The 15,579-nt window shown below is 44.6% G+C and overlaps 1 long non-coding RNA gene across 2 annotated transcripts; it reads right to left on the reverse strand.

The window, feature by feature from the left end:
* Positions 1-2,374: 2,374 nt before the first annotated feature.
* LOC149852640 (uncharacterized) lies at positions 2,375-8,864 on the reverse strand. Of its 2 annotated transcripts, XR_016439249.1 has the most exons (4): positions 8,346-8,864; positions 5,543-5,596; positions 3,460-3,611; positions 2,375-2,716 (listed from the first exon to the last, which is right to left on the reverse strand). It is a non-coding gene; the product is annotated as an uncharacterized LOC149852640 (long non-coding RNA). The 2 variants fall into 2 exon arrangements; XR_016439248.1 differs by lacking the exon at positions 5,543-5,596 and having other exon boundaries at positions 8,346-8,855.
* Positions 8,865-15,579: the final 6,715 nt, after the last annotated feature.

The following is a 15,579-nucleotide window of genomic DNA, read 5'->3' on the forward strand; positions in this document are numbered from 1 at the left end:
GGCTTAAAGCAGGTAATCCATATATATCATTATATCCTTTATCTGGTTCCAGGGCAGAGTCTGGAACCCGTACTGTTCAATATCTTCATTAGTGGCTTGGAGGAGGGAATAGAAAGCACTCTGTCCATGTTTGCAGATGACATTGAACTATGGGGGGAGGTTGAAACAAACTAGAGGGCAGGGAGCAAATCCAGGTGGATTTGGACAGGCTGGGGAAGTGGGCAAAACAGAACAGGATGCAGTTTAACAAAGACAAATCCCACGTGTTGCACCTAGGGAGGAAGAATCATCAACACTCCTATAGCCTGGGAGGTGCCATCCTAGGTAGCACAGCAGTAGGAAGGGATCTCGGAGTCGTAGTCAACTCCAAAATGCACGAGTCACCAATGCAATGAAGTAATAAGTAATGTGGCTGTGCGAAATTTCCCCAGCCGTTTTGTTTCGACATGGTTTTGACTCATTTTGAGGTCGAAGGAAAACAAAGAGCGCTGAAACAGCCTTGAAACAAAATGAGGCTAGTCAAAATGTTTCAAAAGTCAAAATGTTTCAACCATACTGCTTCATCCCTAGCGCAAGATCAGTCAGGAGACAGGGTATCAGTCCAGCTGGGCTGACTTCCGAAACATAGAAACAGAGTCGAAACAGCCTTACTGTTTTGAGAAAGCACAATGGAACAGCTGTTTCAAATTGAACTGAAATTCAAATGAAACACTGTTCCATCAAAACCTTGAAACTCAAGTGAAACAAAACAGTGCCTTTTCGCACAGCCCTTATAAATAAAGCTAACCACACTCTTTCTTGCTTAAGTAGGTGCATCACAAACAGGTCTAGGGAGGTGACACTTCTCCTCTCTGTAGCATTGGTCAGGCCGCAGCTGGAGTACTGCATCCAGTTTTGGGCACTACACTTCAGGAGGGATTCAGGACGACCAATTAAGGGACCTGAATCTCTTCACCCTCTGCAAGAGAAGGCTGAGAGGTGATCTTGTGGCCATCTAAAAGCTCATCAGACTGGGCAGCAGGAAATATGGGATACAATGTTTAGCAGACGCCCATCGGGGTACCTAGAAAAAATGGCCACTAATTGCAGGACAGCAAATTTAGATTAGACATCAGGAAAAAATTATTCACAGTGAGGGATGCCAAAATATGGAATATGTTTCCAAAGGAGGTGGTGCTATCCCTTTCCTTGAAGGTATTTAAGAGGAGATTGGAGAAACACCTGCTGGGGTCAGCTGACCCCCGCACTCTTTCCTGCCCAGGGCAGCGGGTCAGACTAAATGATCCGAAAGGTCTCTTCTGACCCTACACTCTGTGATATCTACGAAATTATATTATTGCTTTATCTTATAGTAATGACTACTAAATGTATTCAATATTGTTTTATAATAGATATTTGTGTTCAAGTCTCTTAGATGTGAAAACAAAGCAGCCACATCAGTGAAAACTCTAAATTAGGTGAAAGGAAGGGGATAAGAAATCCTCCCTTTCCAAAAGTGCACATTTCAAAGGAACATAAATCCCAACCAATTGACGTCATCCAAGTCCACAATAGAACTGGTTCACTTCAGCTTCAGAAGTTTCCATGAAACAATGACATGCGAACAAAGGCAATCAGAGAACAGTTAGTAGATTATTAGAAAAAGTCATCTATGAAGATAGGGCAAAGGCTGGAGGGAAAAGGGGAGGGGGTTGCCCCCATGAAGGAGCGGTGGTGATTAAGGAGATTGTAGGTGTATGTTAATTCTATGTCTAAACTTGCAAAAGAGGTCCAGATCATAGACTAAAATCTTGTCTCTGTCCCGGGCACATAGTTACAAGGTTTTACTAAGAAGGGCTGGTTGTAGAAACTTATCCTGGGAATTGGCTGACTAGACTGGCAGGATTCAAATTAAATGGAAAAAGAAGCAAATTAGGACTGTAAGTGAGGTTTGGGATTTGAAAAGAGAAATGTTTATCTTAGGAGAACATCTGGGCTTTTACAACCTAGGAAAACAGAGGCAGAAAGGGAGATGTTTGCTATCTGTAACTATACTGGGGAGTAAATATGATGAACGAAAAAGCACTATTTAGGCTAAAAGTCAATGTTGGCCCAAGAAAAAAATGGATACAACTTGGATGTGAAATTAGAAGGTCCCAAGCACTGAGAAATCAAGAGCAAAGAAAAACTAGCTGCTGTTGAAATGTTGCTTAAAATTATTAAATACAGACAAAAATTGAAATATGCCTGAAATGTGAAAATGGCTGGATAAAATTGAAATACAGTGTATAACTGTAAAATAATTCACACATACGTTTCACGCACTTGGCATATTTTGAAAGAGAAAAAACCTGAAAACCACGCAGATAAACTGAGACAAGCCACTGACCTGCTACCTTCAGCTCTATTACAGCTTCTTCATAAGTAGTATCATCATTAACAAGGCAGCTGTATAGCCCTTCATCTGGAGGGCCAATATTGAGAATCCTCAAGGAAACATTTCCATCTGTGAGGCCACCTTTCCAAAACACTGTCCTTGTCTTGTATTCTGGCAGCTGTCCTCCAAACTGATCTCTCCCATCACGGTACAGATGCACATAATCTGTAAACTCAGGTCGGAACCACCTCACCTCCATGTTCTCAGCGCTCGTGCTGGGGGACAGGCGGCACGGCAATACGATCTCTTCCCCCACAATGGCAGTGATTGGCTGATCAGGTCCAACAACTGTAAACAGGGCTGTAACATTTACCAAAAACACCCCAAAATAAGTTCTGAAGTAAAAAAGTAAAAAGAGAAATCTGAGCTATTCAACATGAAATAGATAACCACCTGGCAGAGTTTCAGCCTGGACTGGTACAGTGACAAATAACTGAAAACACAGGTTTAAACTAGAAACGGCTGAGCAACTTTAACTGCAGCTGACTGCCCAACATAAGATATTCAGTGTCTGAGAAATGATAGACTATCTTGAATAAATACAACGTATGTATTTTTTGTCATAGAAATGTCAGCGTTTTTAATGGGATATTTTCTGAACATTGTATCCCAGAAAAAATTTGGGTGCTTTGATGATTTAATCACGTTTTGGGATTAGCTACAAATATCAAATCATTGAAACGTCACGTAAAAGAGAATTTTCCTCCTCAGTTTTGGTTTTGAAAAGCCAGTGGAGCGAGGAGAAGGAGGATGTTATGTTACTGTGGGAACAAGGAACATCGAAGCGCACAGAAATATGGAAATATGATCGGGCGACAGAGAAAGAGCTATTCTTCTGTATGCTTGGAGAGAAAGAGGAAAACTTTATTTTATACGTAGTTATTGTTTCTTCCTACACAATGATGTTGATGCCATCTAGAATTTCTCACAAATTCTTTTCCATTTGCCAGGAAAGACTAGAATTGGTGCAATGTGTCAATCAAAAATTAAAAAAAACCTTTCAGCAGCAGCAGAGCACACATTAGTACGGAGCAGACACCTACCTGATTTTACCTTGCAAATATGAAAAGTAATGAAGAACGTGAGTAAACCAGGCAGCGATGTGGAGACGCTGGAGATCTGGCACAATGAGGAAGGCATCTTCTTCACTGAAACTTGATCCAAAAGCACAAGGGGATGGCAGAAAAGTATTCACCTGGAGAACATAGAGCGCTGGTTACCACCGCTGTGTACTGGATGAGATAGCAGGAGGACAGCACGTACACGTATACAAGGGGAACAACCGTGGTTTGAATAAACTTATGAAAGTGCAGAATTAAAACAGTCACTGAAAAAGAAATTCCAGGGTTATCCCTGATATCTCCCTCCCTTTTCCCCAAATGAAAAATCACGTGTTGAGTCAGGAGACCATCAAGAGTTTTCATTACATTTTAGACCATGTTAAATGAATGAAATCTAGAATCATAATACTGTGCGCTGGTAAAAAGGAAACACGGGGTGCAGGTACAGTGACATGCCAATAGAGCTGTTCAAGGCAACATGAGATTTGTCCTCTTCAAGCTCTTCAGAGTACTGTGCCAATGGCTGTGGCAAATGTGGGGAGTGTTTCATAGATTTCATAGACATTAGGGCTGGAAGGGACCTCAGAAGATCATTGAGTCCAATTTGCTCTTGAAGGCATTCAATGTAGGTGCTTGAACCACCTCTGATGGCAGACTGTTCCAGACCTTGGACAGTAAAGAAATTCTTCCTTATGTCCAGCCTGAAACAGTCTTGCAGGAGTTTGTGACCATTTGACCTTGTCATCCCTTGGGGCGCTCTGATGAACAAACGTTACCCCAGATCCTGGTGGTCACCCCTGATAAACTTATAGGTGGCCATCAGATCACCCCTCAGCCTGCGCTTTTCCAGGCTAAAGAGCCCCATGGCTCTCAGCCTGTCGTCATAAGGTCTGTTTTCCTGACCTCTGATCATGTCCGTGGCTCTCCTCTGGACTCTCTCAAGCTTCTTCACATCCTTTTTGAATTGTGGGGCCCAAAACTGGATGCAGGACTCCAGCTGAGGCCTCACCAAGGGGAGAATGACATCTCAGGATTTGCTCGAGAAGCATCTATGGATGTAAGCCAGAGTTTTGGTCACTTTACTCACCGCAGCATTGCATTGCAGGCTCATGTTCATCTTGTGGTCAGTGATGACGCCCAAGTCTCTTTCTTCTGTAGTGCTATCCAACGTAGCACTGCCGAGCCTATAAGGGTGCTGCAGGTTTTTCCTCCCAAGGTGGAGAACCTTGCATTTTTCAGTGTTAAACACCATCAGGTTCTCGTCTGCCCATTTGCTAAGCTTGTCCAGGTCAGCCTGGATCACCCGCCTATCTTCTGGCATGGATGCTTTGCCCCAAAGTTTGGTGTCATCGGCGAACTTGGCCGGTCCACTTCTGACTCCAATGTCCACATCCTTAATGAAGATGTTGAACAATATGGGGCCAAGGACAGAGACTTGGGGGACCCCACTGGTCACAGGGCACCATGACGACTGACTGCCATCAATTACTACTCTCTGGGTCTGACCACGGAGCCAATTTCCCAGCCAGCGGATCGTGGTGGACCCAAGGACACAATTGGCCAGATTCACCAAGAGGTGATCATGGAATACCAGGATGAAGGCTTTTCTGAAGTCAAGATATATGACATCAATCTCTTCTTCCTTGTCCAGGTGATAGGTCACCTGGTCATAGAAGGAAATGAGATTGGTCAAGCAAGACCTACCCACAACAAACCCATGCTGGCTACCCCTCAGGATGTTGGCGTTGGCCAGTCCACTAAGGATGGCCCGTTAATAAACTTTTCTAAGACCTCCCCCAGGATAGAAGTCAGGCTGATGGGCCTATAGTTAGCCGGATCCACTTTCCTCCCTTTCTTGAAGCTAGGCACCATATTGGCCTTCTTCCAGTCCAGAATGCCAGGAGTTTTCAGAGATCTGTGTTGAACAGTTTTGATCAGTCCTGCATAATGAGCTGTATGCTCTGCAGTGTGGAGATGGTGTTTTGCAATGTCTGAGAGTTTCAAACAGTTTCACAATCCTTCACTATTTCCAACAGCCCAAGAAGCCTAAAGGAATTTCACTTACAGACAATGATGCAATTATCCCAGGGTCCTAGTGTTAGACAGTCTCGTGGAATAACTGATGGAAAACAAAGACTCATCAGAAAAAGCTGTTGAGATATTTGGTTACTGAGTTTGGCCATGGAAAGGCAAGCTGTGGTTTTGACAAAATGGAATGAGTGGAAATTAATATAGAATAAGAGTATAAATCCAGAGTGGTCCCGAGTATGTCCTCTGTGGATATTCCTATTTCAGAATAAGTGTTTTGACATGCAGAGTTAACTGGGAATAGTCATTCTGGAATTACTCCCCCTGAACAAGAGACCTACACTGAGTGTTTTGACTTTCAGTAAATCAAAAGAGAAACCCATTTGACTTGGCTTCAGGCATATATGTTTGAGAAGGCTGTCCACTGCTGTGTAAAACTGGGCACAGGCTTTTGCCAGGTGTCCATTCAATCCTGCACAGCAATACAGACATCACCTTTTGTCGCCTTTCTGATGCCATAAACATTTTGTGGTGGCACAAAGGAAAGCAAATAGATATCTGTACTCTATGTCACACTACAATATGGTTGCTAAAAAAGGTAGCAGTAATTTGTGCTGCTTTATTGTGGTGGATGTCTATTTTCTTTATGGCAGGAAAGCACAGGCAGCCTGGAGCCTCCCACACTCTCCAGCCACCTCAGGCAGAAGGTCTCTGGGTTTGGGGTCTCAGCCTTGTGTGCCCCAGGATCTTCCACGCAGGATCTGGCCCCTCAACCTCGGGAGTGCCCGCATGGCTTTCCCTGCTTCCAGGAGCTCTGGGGTGTGACTCTGGAAGCTGGGAAAGTTAAGGATCCCCCCTCCTCGATACGTACCTGTAGCAATCTCTATTTTAATACTGTTCTCAGGTTGTCTCAAAATGACATTTCACAGTGTTTATAGGAGTTATGAAACAACAGTACGCAGGGCAAAATCCTGTTTTGCCTCATAGACAAGTTAGTGGCACATAAGTGTCTCTTTTATGAGTATGAATCTAAATGTCATTCTACCTCACTTTTTGCCATTATACAATCACACTTGTAATAATACCTAAATCCACTATATGACAACCCTGAATATAGATAAACTGTAGGGAAATTCAGTTGCCAGGGAGATGTAGTTAGAGTCAGTTAGATTAGTAAACCAGGTGGATTCAGTTGCCACCACCTCCACTAGCGGGTGCTCTCACTACACTTATGTCTTCCCAGCTGTGGTCATGACAGCTCCCCAGTGCAGACAAATAATTGGTGGAAGTCAGCTGAAGCCCAAAGCAGTGTTTCTTCAGGCTAACCAAGTAGCAGAGTAATCTGCACACTGATGTGGCTACATGATCCCCGTACTCAAGCTAACTGATTTACAGGCAGATTGGGTATCTTCACACTCTGCTACAAACTATGGGGTAGACACACCTGGAGTTGTTTCAACATTTCAAGTGAGTCTGGGAAACAATCACTGCATCAGGCTCTTGCATTTTGAGCAGTTGTTTCCTGTGCTGTGCAGGAACTGCTTTCTTTTAGCTGCAGACGATATAATACCCAGGGGCCGGTCTGGATCTCTGTCCCCACATAAAGGGACAACCCACAGAGCTGCCTGCCCTCTGCCCGAGCCCTTCACAAGCTGCTGCGGGTTCAGTGTGAGAAGATGGGGAAGAGACACCTCCCGCATGGATCTGCAGGCTCCTAACACCAAGGCTTCAAAAAAGCATGAGTCAGGGCCCCAGGACTGATAGGACTTGCCTAAAAACAATGGGGTGTAAAATGCATTTTGAATTCTGTCACCTGAGACATGATGTCAAACAAGTTCTTGTTTCAAATAGATTCAAAGTGAAATATATGCATTGCCGGGAATCTATAGATTTTCACTGTTTACTCTCTATTGATGCTTAAAAGGAAAAAAAAGAGAAAAAAAACCTTACGAACATTTTTATTTCATCTTGTTTTAATTTCCATTTAATTTGTGATAACACAAAAAATATGTTGTGAATTGCGTTCTAAAACAATTGGGAAAAAAATCCATAAAAAATTAAAGTAAAGAAAAGTCTATTATGTTGAAAAGCTTTCATGAAAAATTGTTAAAAAATGTTACTCTCCCCTACCAAACTCTAATAAAACTTTCTGTCCCATATTAAAAATTGTGAAAAATACTCTAATTCACCACTTGAAACATGACTTATCCCACTAATAGCTTCAGGAAAAATTTGATGACCTATATCATCATGATCCCTGCAATTCAGCATATATGTATTTCCACACTTATTAATATTTAATTATGTCCTTAATTCCCACTGATGCCAGAATTAGTAAAAGATACAATTTTCCAATTTGAGTAATTCTGGAAATACTATTCTCCTGCTTCTTTCAAAGAAAAATATTAAAATAACTCTACAATCAGAGCATGAAAACAGCAGAAAGAAAAGGTCAAAAGAAAATAATGAAAAAAGAAACTGATGCAAGTTGAGATTGGAAGAGTTTTTTTTCCTGGGCCCCAAATAGAAGAGGTTATCTTCCATATTTTATCTTAACTTAGAACAAGATGTGTCTGTTTTCTTCCCATTTCCTTTGGGTGGTTTGTGGGGGATTTTTGTTCTTTTTTGAGGTTTTTGTTTTGTTTTTGCTGTGATGTCTGTAAAGTATTTCTAATGAAATTATTTGTGAATGTACAAATACTTTAGGTTTTGCCTATATAATAAAACAAAATGTCAAAGGATCATCTAATGTCTGTACTGTTTTATAATCTAAAAACGAGGTGTTTTAGAGGGTATGGAAGGTCGGCTGAATGTTTCTCGATCGAGCGAAGTTCACCTACCTGCCTGATCCTGCCGAGCGGTGCTGTGCTGTGATCTGCCTCCGAAACGTGGCTTCGGTTTTGTCAAGTTGGAAGAAGTTTTTCACAGTGTCAGACAGCAAGATCCACATCTCATCCCCACAATAAATGAGCTATAGTATTGAATTATAGCTTTCCTCTCCAGTTTTATTATTTCAAACTTCTTTATGCCTTTTCATCTTGCAGCATTGGTTAATTTGGGAAGTGAAAGGAACAGCAGCTTCTCGGGCGGGGCGCAGCCTGCTGCACATGCGCAGACACGAGCACTTACATGTCCGGAAAGTGTTGGGCGGGCGGGACTTTTAGATGTCTCCAATAAAAAGCCTGGCCCTAAGAGCTTTTCAGTCTTTTGACCTTAGTAAAAAGCATTTCCTGCCGCTAACTCTTAGTGAGCCGAAAAACTTGTCTGGAAAGCAGAAAGGGAACAGAAATCCCAGGGAAAGAGAGCATTGACCATTGACTCAATATTGCACCAACAGACATAGGCAGGAGCACAACAGGCAAAAGGGATTTTCTTACTTTTTTAAAGAAAAGTGGGATTTGCAGTTCAGGACTCTGCAGGGCTGCTCATCACTTCCTCTTCCTGCTTCCAGAGGCCTCTGGGATTTGTAGTTCAGCCTCACAGCCTGCAGGGCTCTGCAGGGTCGCTCCCCTTCTGCTATGTACTGACGTTACATTTCCTATTCACCCAACACATTACATTGCACAATACATACACTACAGTATGAACTTTCATTACCTAGCTAGATCACAGCTCTTCTCCACGGAAAGAAAGAGAAATCGGGGTGAGGATTTACCTGAGCAAATGCGGCTGTAAAAGGACTCTTGGAAGAGGAGCACATGCCTCAAGCACCAGCCAGGGAAGACCAGAGTGATGCTGGACACAAATGGGGCAACATGTGGAAGGACTCGCTGGGACACTGTCCTTTCATGGCATTAAATCCATACGGACCTCGTCCATTAAAGTCATGTGAAATCTCTAAGCATAGAGGGAGGGAGAAAAAATTATTTGCAGGGGGCTGAGTGTGCATGTGTACCCCCGACCAGCCCCCCTGGAAAGTTTGCAGGTGAAGGGCTGGGGGTGAGGATACCTGTAGCAAAGTCTGAGTGACAGTCCCTGAGGGCCTCTCCTTCACATGTTGCGATTGCGCTGCTCTGTGCTGGAGTACAGCTGGGAGGGACCGCCAGAGGTCAGCTAGTCCGATCTCCTGCCTGAGTCAGGTTTGCCTCTGTCCAGCCCAGCCCAGCCCAGCCCAGCCCAGGTCTTCTGTGCTCTGCTCTCAGGCAAGTGTCAGACTGACACAAATGCTTCAACAGGTCAAGGACACCCAGGGTGCTGCTCAACATAAGACACCTAAGAGCTTTTGTGCTGTAGTTTACCACTGCCTGGACAAGTTCTTGCTTGCAAAATCCCACCACAGATACAATGTCCATTACTGCCAATAAAGCCTCCTCTGCACTCACAGTGCTGGGCTGCCCATACCGTAGCGTTCCTTGGGCCGTCACATTTTCTTGCTCTTTCAGCTTTTCCTTGCCGTTCACTCTTCCCATACTGAGGGTGATAGCTAGGCCTTGCATCCATTCTGGCTGCAGAGTCGGGACGTGGTGACAGACAGTAAGGGGCTCAGAAACAGCATGGTCTCTATGCTGCAGGGCCCTTGCTATTCAGGGTCCGGGGCAAATTGCACCAGTTTCTCCCCACTCTGGGCAGCCCTGCCTAGGAACATAGGTCTGGAAGGGCCTCTAAGGCCATCCAGTTCAGTCCTCTGCATTTCCAGGCACCCCTTTCTCCAAAATTTCCTAACAATGACCCACTGCAAACTTTCATATAGAACAAGTACAACAACTGGACCAAAGAGTAACGCCCCAAAAATGGCACAGGTAAAAGAAGGGGACATGCAGGCACTGACACTGCAAGGAGAGAGAAGTTATTGAATATATGCTCAGAGGATCCAAGGAAGTGGAATATATCTCCTGCTGTCTTTGCCAGTCTGATGTAAGTGAAAAATCTTGATCCCTCATTTGACAATTGGCTTGACATTGAGCAGAGGAGCAGAGCAGCCTTACGATGAACCTTGGATATGTCTACATATGACCATGGGGACCGTCCATCCCAGGCACTGCCCCCAGTTGGAGGTGTGGCCACTGTCCAAAGCAAATTAGGGCCAAAGCCCAGGAGCTGTACGACAGGTTTTCCTTCCACTATTCTACTGAAAAGTAGTTCTTAACTTTTTTCATGCTGACCTGAAACAGACCTCCTTCTCCGTCTTGCTGCCGTCACAGAGGTAGCAAGTGAGGATACCTGTAGCAAAGTTTGAATGGCAGTCCTTGAGGGCATCTCCTTTAGGACTGGGAGATACGAATCCTTTAAAGAAGCCACCATGGACTGGCTGTACTGGCAGCGCTGGTGATCGTGGACTGCTTTGCACATGCTCCATTTTAGATGGAGGCAAGAGTAGTGCTGAGAAGTCTGTTCTCCGTGCTGTTGGAGACGAGACTGGTTACATACAAAGGACATTTCATTTCATTGTCAAACTGGAATAACTTCACCAAACAGCTGAGTCACTAGTAACGTTTTGACTGAAGAAGTTCATTTGTGTATTACTGCAGGGTCCAAAGGTTGAAGCCCAGCCCAGCCCAGCCCAGCCCAGCCCAGGTCTGCTGTGCTCTACTCTCTGGCAAGTGTCAGACTGACAGATAGAAATGTTTACGTGTTTAAACAAATGCTTCAACAGGTCAAGGACACACAGGGCTCTGCTGAACATAAGACACATAAGAGCTTTTGTGCTGTAGTTCACCACTGGCTGGAAAAGGTCTTGCTTGCGAAATCCCACCACAGATACAACATCCATTACTGCCAATGAAGCCTCCTCTGCACTCACAGTGCTGGGCTGCCCATACCGTAGCGTTCCTTGTGCCTTCACATTTTCTTGCTCTTTCAGCTTTTCCTTGCTGTTCACTCTTCCCATTTGGAGGGTGATAGCTAGGCCATGCATTTATTATGGCTGCAGAGGGGGTATTTGGTGATAGATAGGAAGGGGCTCAGAGAGTCTGAGCAATGACCACTTTGGATGAAAGAAAGGTGAGCAAGGTTGTTAACACAATGGAAGCTGCTATAAATGAGGATAATTTTATGCTCCCAGCTTTAATTGGAGAGGTGGTGTCTCCCATTTACTCATTGTGTGATTAAATACATTATTGGAGAGGTACCCCATGAACGTGTAATCCTGCTGCAAGTGAGCATCACCTAGCACTTCTGTTGGTTGACCACCTGGTTGCACTAGGGAAAGTGATTTTCTCGAGGAATAGTAGATTTACACTAAACTATGTAATGTAGTGTTTAAAATTATGACTTGCTCTTTAAACCACACTAAACTGCTGCAAGTGTAATGTAGTGTTTAAAATTATGACTTGCTCTTTAAACCTCAAGGAAAATTCAAAGGAAGTTCTATCAAACTTCCATAAACCTCAGTAATTTCTCCATCTAATTTTGAGTTTTTTTCCAGGGCTGCCCATAGCAAGCTTCTCAATGGAAAAATTGGCCTTGTTGGTGCAAAGCAGGTTTCCCTCCCAGCTCCATTGAGTTGGAGTCTCTTCATCTTTGGCTGTTGTCAGTGAAGTCTTTCACTTACAGTTGGTTGACAACATGGAAAAGCACAAGTGTTTTTTTCCCCACAAAAATTCTCTTTCTTAGAAGAAACTTTGAAAATGCAAATGCTTTGACCATTGTTAGTCTAAAAGTATATGAGAGAGAACTATTTCTGCAGAGTTCAGGGACAGCCAGAAAAGCACGTGCCCTTTTCCTCTCCACGAACAGGCTCTAGTCCCTTTCCTTGACCAGAAGAGGCCTCAAGCTGCCCAAAGTCACTCTCCACTGGAGAAACTTCAGGTGAAGCACCGCTGCCCTATTGCCAGGAAGCAGCTTCCTCATGGGCTTTCCTTCAAACACACATGACAGTGGCATTAGGAGCTTCTGTAAGGACTGCAGGCATGATACTATCTGCACATTTTCCTGGTTTTTCTACATATGAGAAATAGGCTTTTAGTCATCAGCAAATGCAAGATCCCATAATTATGCCCTGCCAACTTTCTTTCTGACAGCCCTTCTACCTGACCTAAACAAAATGTCCTTCCTGACCCTGAAAGTGCTGATCTTTGTCACGCTGCTGTCCCATCGTGAGTTCAGGTCACGTCGCCCAAAGAGACTGGTGGTGAGGTGATAGTCATGGAGACGGAGAGTAGTTGAAGGTAGAGGTTTATTTACTCACAGTGAGCATTGAGGAGAGAAACGAGATGCAGAGTCGACTGCTAATCATGTCGGGCCGGCAATGAAGTGGCGTTCAGCGGTTGCTAATCGTGAACGGGAGGCGGAAGCTAGGTGATCAGGCTAGCGTCCCTTGTGATAATCGAAGCGGGTGATAAACGACCGCGCCTGGGTGCGGCTGTGCGCTCCCTTATTTCCCTCAGGTGACACGCTCAACGGTGAGCTGGCTGCTTTCACCTATCACCTCTCGGGGTGCTGTGTCCAGGCCTGATTTGGTGTTGCAGACTAGCTGACCTCGCCTATATTGGTGATGCTCTGATAACGAAAGTAGTGGTATTGCAGCGTTTGTTTTACTCTTTTGTGATGGTTGCAGGGAAGAAGGGCAGGGCTCGCCATCTTGGTGCCTTGCACATCGATGCCACCATTATGGTGTGCGTGTGACAATCTTGAGACCAAGACCCTCCAGTCAGGAACAGGGATATGGTCAGTGAGGAGCTGAATTCTTCAAGCTTACCTGCTTCTGCTAAAAAATTCTCATCAAGGGACTGAATATGAAAACAGAGGTGGGGAAAACACAAACCAAGAGGAAACAAATGTTGCATTGGGCAGAAATAGCTTTATATTCTGTAATAGTGAGGACATCCAATCACTGGGAAAAGATTAAACAATAACAAGGAAAAAAGGGAAAAGAACAAACGTCTATCCAAATCAAATGTATCAGTCCTTGCAATGTCTCCATTTCAAATTAGCTAAGGATTTAAGTAACAGTGCAATGCAGGTCATTTCCAGTTTCAGTGGCATTTACAAATCCTCAAGTTTCCCAGTTTGGAGTAATTTCTCTCCAGTGCCCAACATCCCACCCTCCATTGGTTCCCATCTAGCAGTTTTTGATCCCACAGCCCATAAAGGATCTGACAGATAGGCAAAGAGATTAGGCTTTCTGTTTCAACCACTTCCTGCTTTCTGTAGTCTGACAGTCCAACCATCCAGCTCTGCACCTCCAGGGTCATAGAGATTACACTGAATAATCTGAGGCTAAAGTGGGTATTTAAAAGTCCTTTCTGCCACACGTTTCTTGTATCTCAATGGCAGAGCCGGAGCTGGGGTTCCCCAGTGATATCCTCCAGCCAGAACCAAGGGTAGATTCTTTCCCTGGCAAATGAGGCTTGTGAAAAGGTGAACATCGAAGTATCTGTATCACCATTGACAAATGCTACCCATGCCTCATCACAGTCTAGGCAGACCTAGATCCTCTTGGGAACCGGGCCCAAGGGGACCCACTTAGATGTGGTCGTAGCCCGGCACTTACGCAAGTACTGCTCCACAGCCCAGATCCCATCGTCAGCATCACGGCCAATCCCTTCCTTCCTCTTTACAGGTTCTCTAGAGACCCCTAGAGCCCACAAATCTCCCACGTCCCCCACCTCCACCTCCCAGCAATGCCTCCCTGAGGCAAATCCCTCAGAGCCCAGCACGCAGGGAAGTGTAGTAAATCTCTTAGGGTTGTCAGGCCAATTCTGCCATCTGGGTCCTCTTCCTACCCTTTTCCCATCCTCAGACAAGATGATGTAGGGATGAGCCGTGTCTGGATCCAGAATCACTTTCTCTGCACAGCAGAAGAGAAAATCAGGGCATCAGGGCAGACCTCAGTCGTGGGGGAGAGTTTGATCATGCCTGTGACAGAATCAGCCCCAGTTTGAGGATGAATTAGAGAGTTTCGTGCCCTCCAGATTTACACAGCCCTGAATAGAAGGAGTTTGGGGCCTTAGCCTAAGGTAGGGCAGGTGGCAGAGATGGGTTAGCGATAGACAGAAACACTTGGCTGGGTCCAGGCTGCGACTCAGTCTTGTTTCCTTCCTGCACCTCTCTGCCACAGGAGGTGGGGATTAGAGATCCCGGTGACACAGGAAGTCCCAGCAGTATATTATGGAGCAATCATGCACACAGCTCACTGTCCCTTACAGTTTCTAGTCCTCACGGTAAAATCTCACCCTGCTCCACTTGCCCCAGTTCAGGACTCGGTCTCCCTCACAGACATCCCCAGTTCAGCAGGCCATGGCAGAGACAACATAGACCACCAGGATACAAGATAGGTTTGCTTTTAGATTTTGTACTGCTCATGAATGGGTCCTTTTTCTCAAGTCCTGAGTGGCTAACAGAAATGATAAGTCTCACTATATGGTAAACAGGAATGAGAAAAATATATATGCAAATGGCAGGGGAGGAGTGTGTGTGTGTACATGTGGTGAAGAGGAATAGAGTATGGGTGTGGTGTGATGTGTGTGTGCGCATTAGGGAAAAGGGTTAAGGAGTGACCAAATGAAGAAGTCAATTGTAGTAAAAACAGAGAGGAAATACTGATGCCTCAAGCCAATGACATAGGAGAAAGATCATGGTCATGGTGGTTGAATGGAGGAGCAGAGACTTTCCCAAACTGCTCCCAGCAGCTAGTGTTGATGACTGTGGGTGGAGGAAGACTTTGTGTAGTAAATGGGAAGGTGAGAGAGCCCTGAGTGATGACAGGAGGGCAGGCAGTCGGTGCCAGAAAGACAAAGAATAGAGAAAATTGGCCCTGTATATATGAGCATGAACACGGGAACTCACATAACTGTTCTCTCCACTGACCCACCATCACTACTCCAGTGCCTTCCAGTTCCTCCGTCTGCCCACTCTGGTTTCTCCACACCAGGCCTGTTCAGCTGGTGATCTCTATTTTGTTCAGTTGATATTCTTTCTAAATTTTAAAGCTTTGATTTCTATGCAGCCATGGTTTCTGTGCGGCCATGGTAAAACCAGAAATTTTAACTTACCATTGAAAGTTGTCAAAATTATTCTCTCAGAGTTTTTTTCTCTTGGTTTAAAAAATAAAAGCTTCATCTGAGTCAGTTCCTTTTGTACCCAGTAAGGTAAAACTAGGGGAAAATGAAACCTGGAGGGGAAAATGAAGAAACT

The sequence above is a fragment of the Crocodylus siamensis genome, chromosome 15, assembly GCF_052110815.1.
Source record: "Crocodylus siamensis isolate JL-2025a chromosome 15, ASM5211081v1, whole genome shotgun sequence".
NCBI lineage: Eukaryota > Metazoa > Chordata > Crocodylia > Crocodylidae > Crocodylus > Crocodylus siamensis.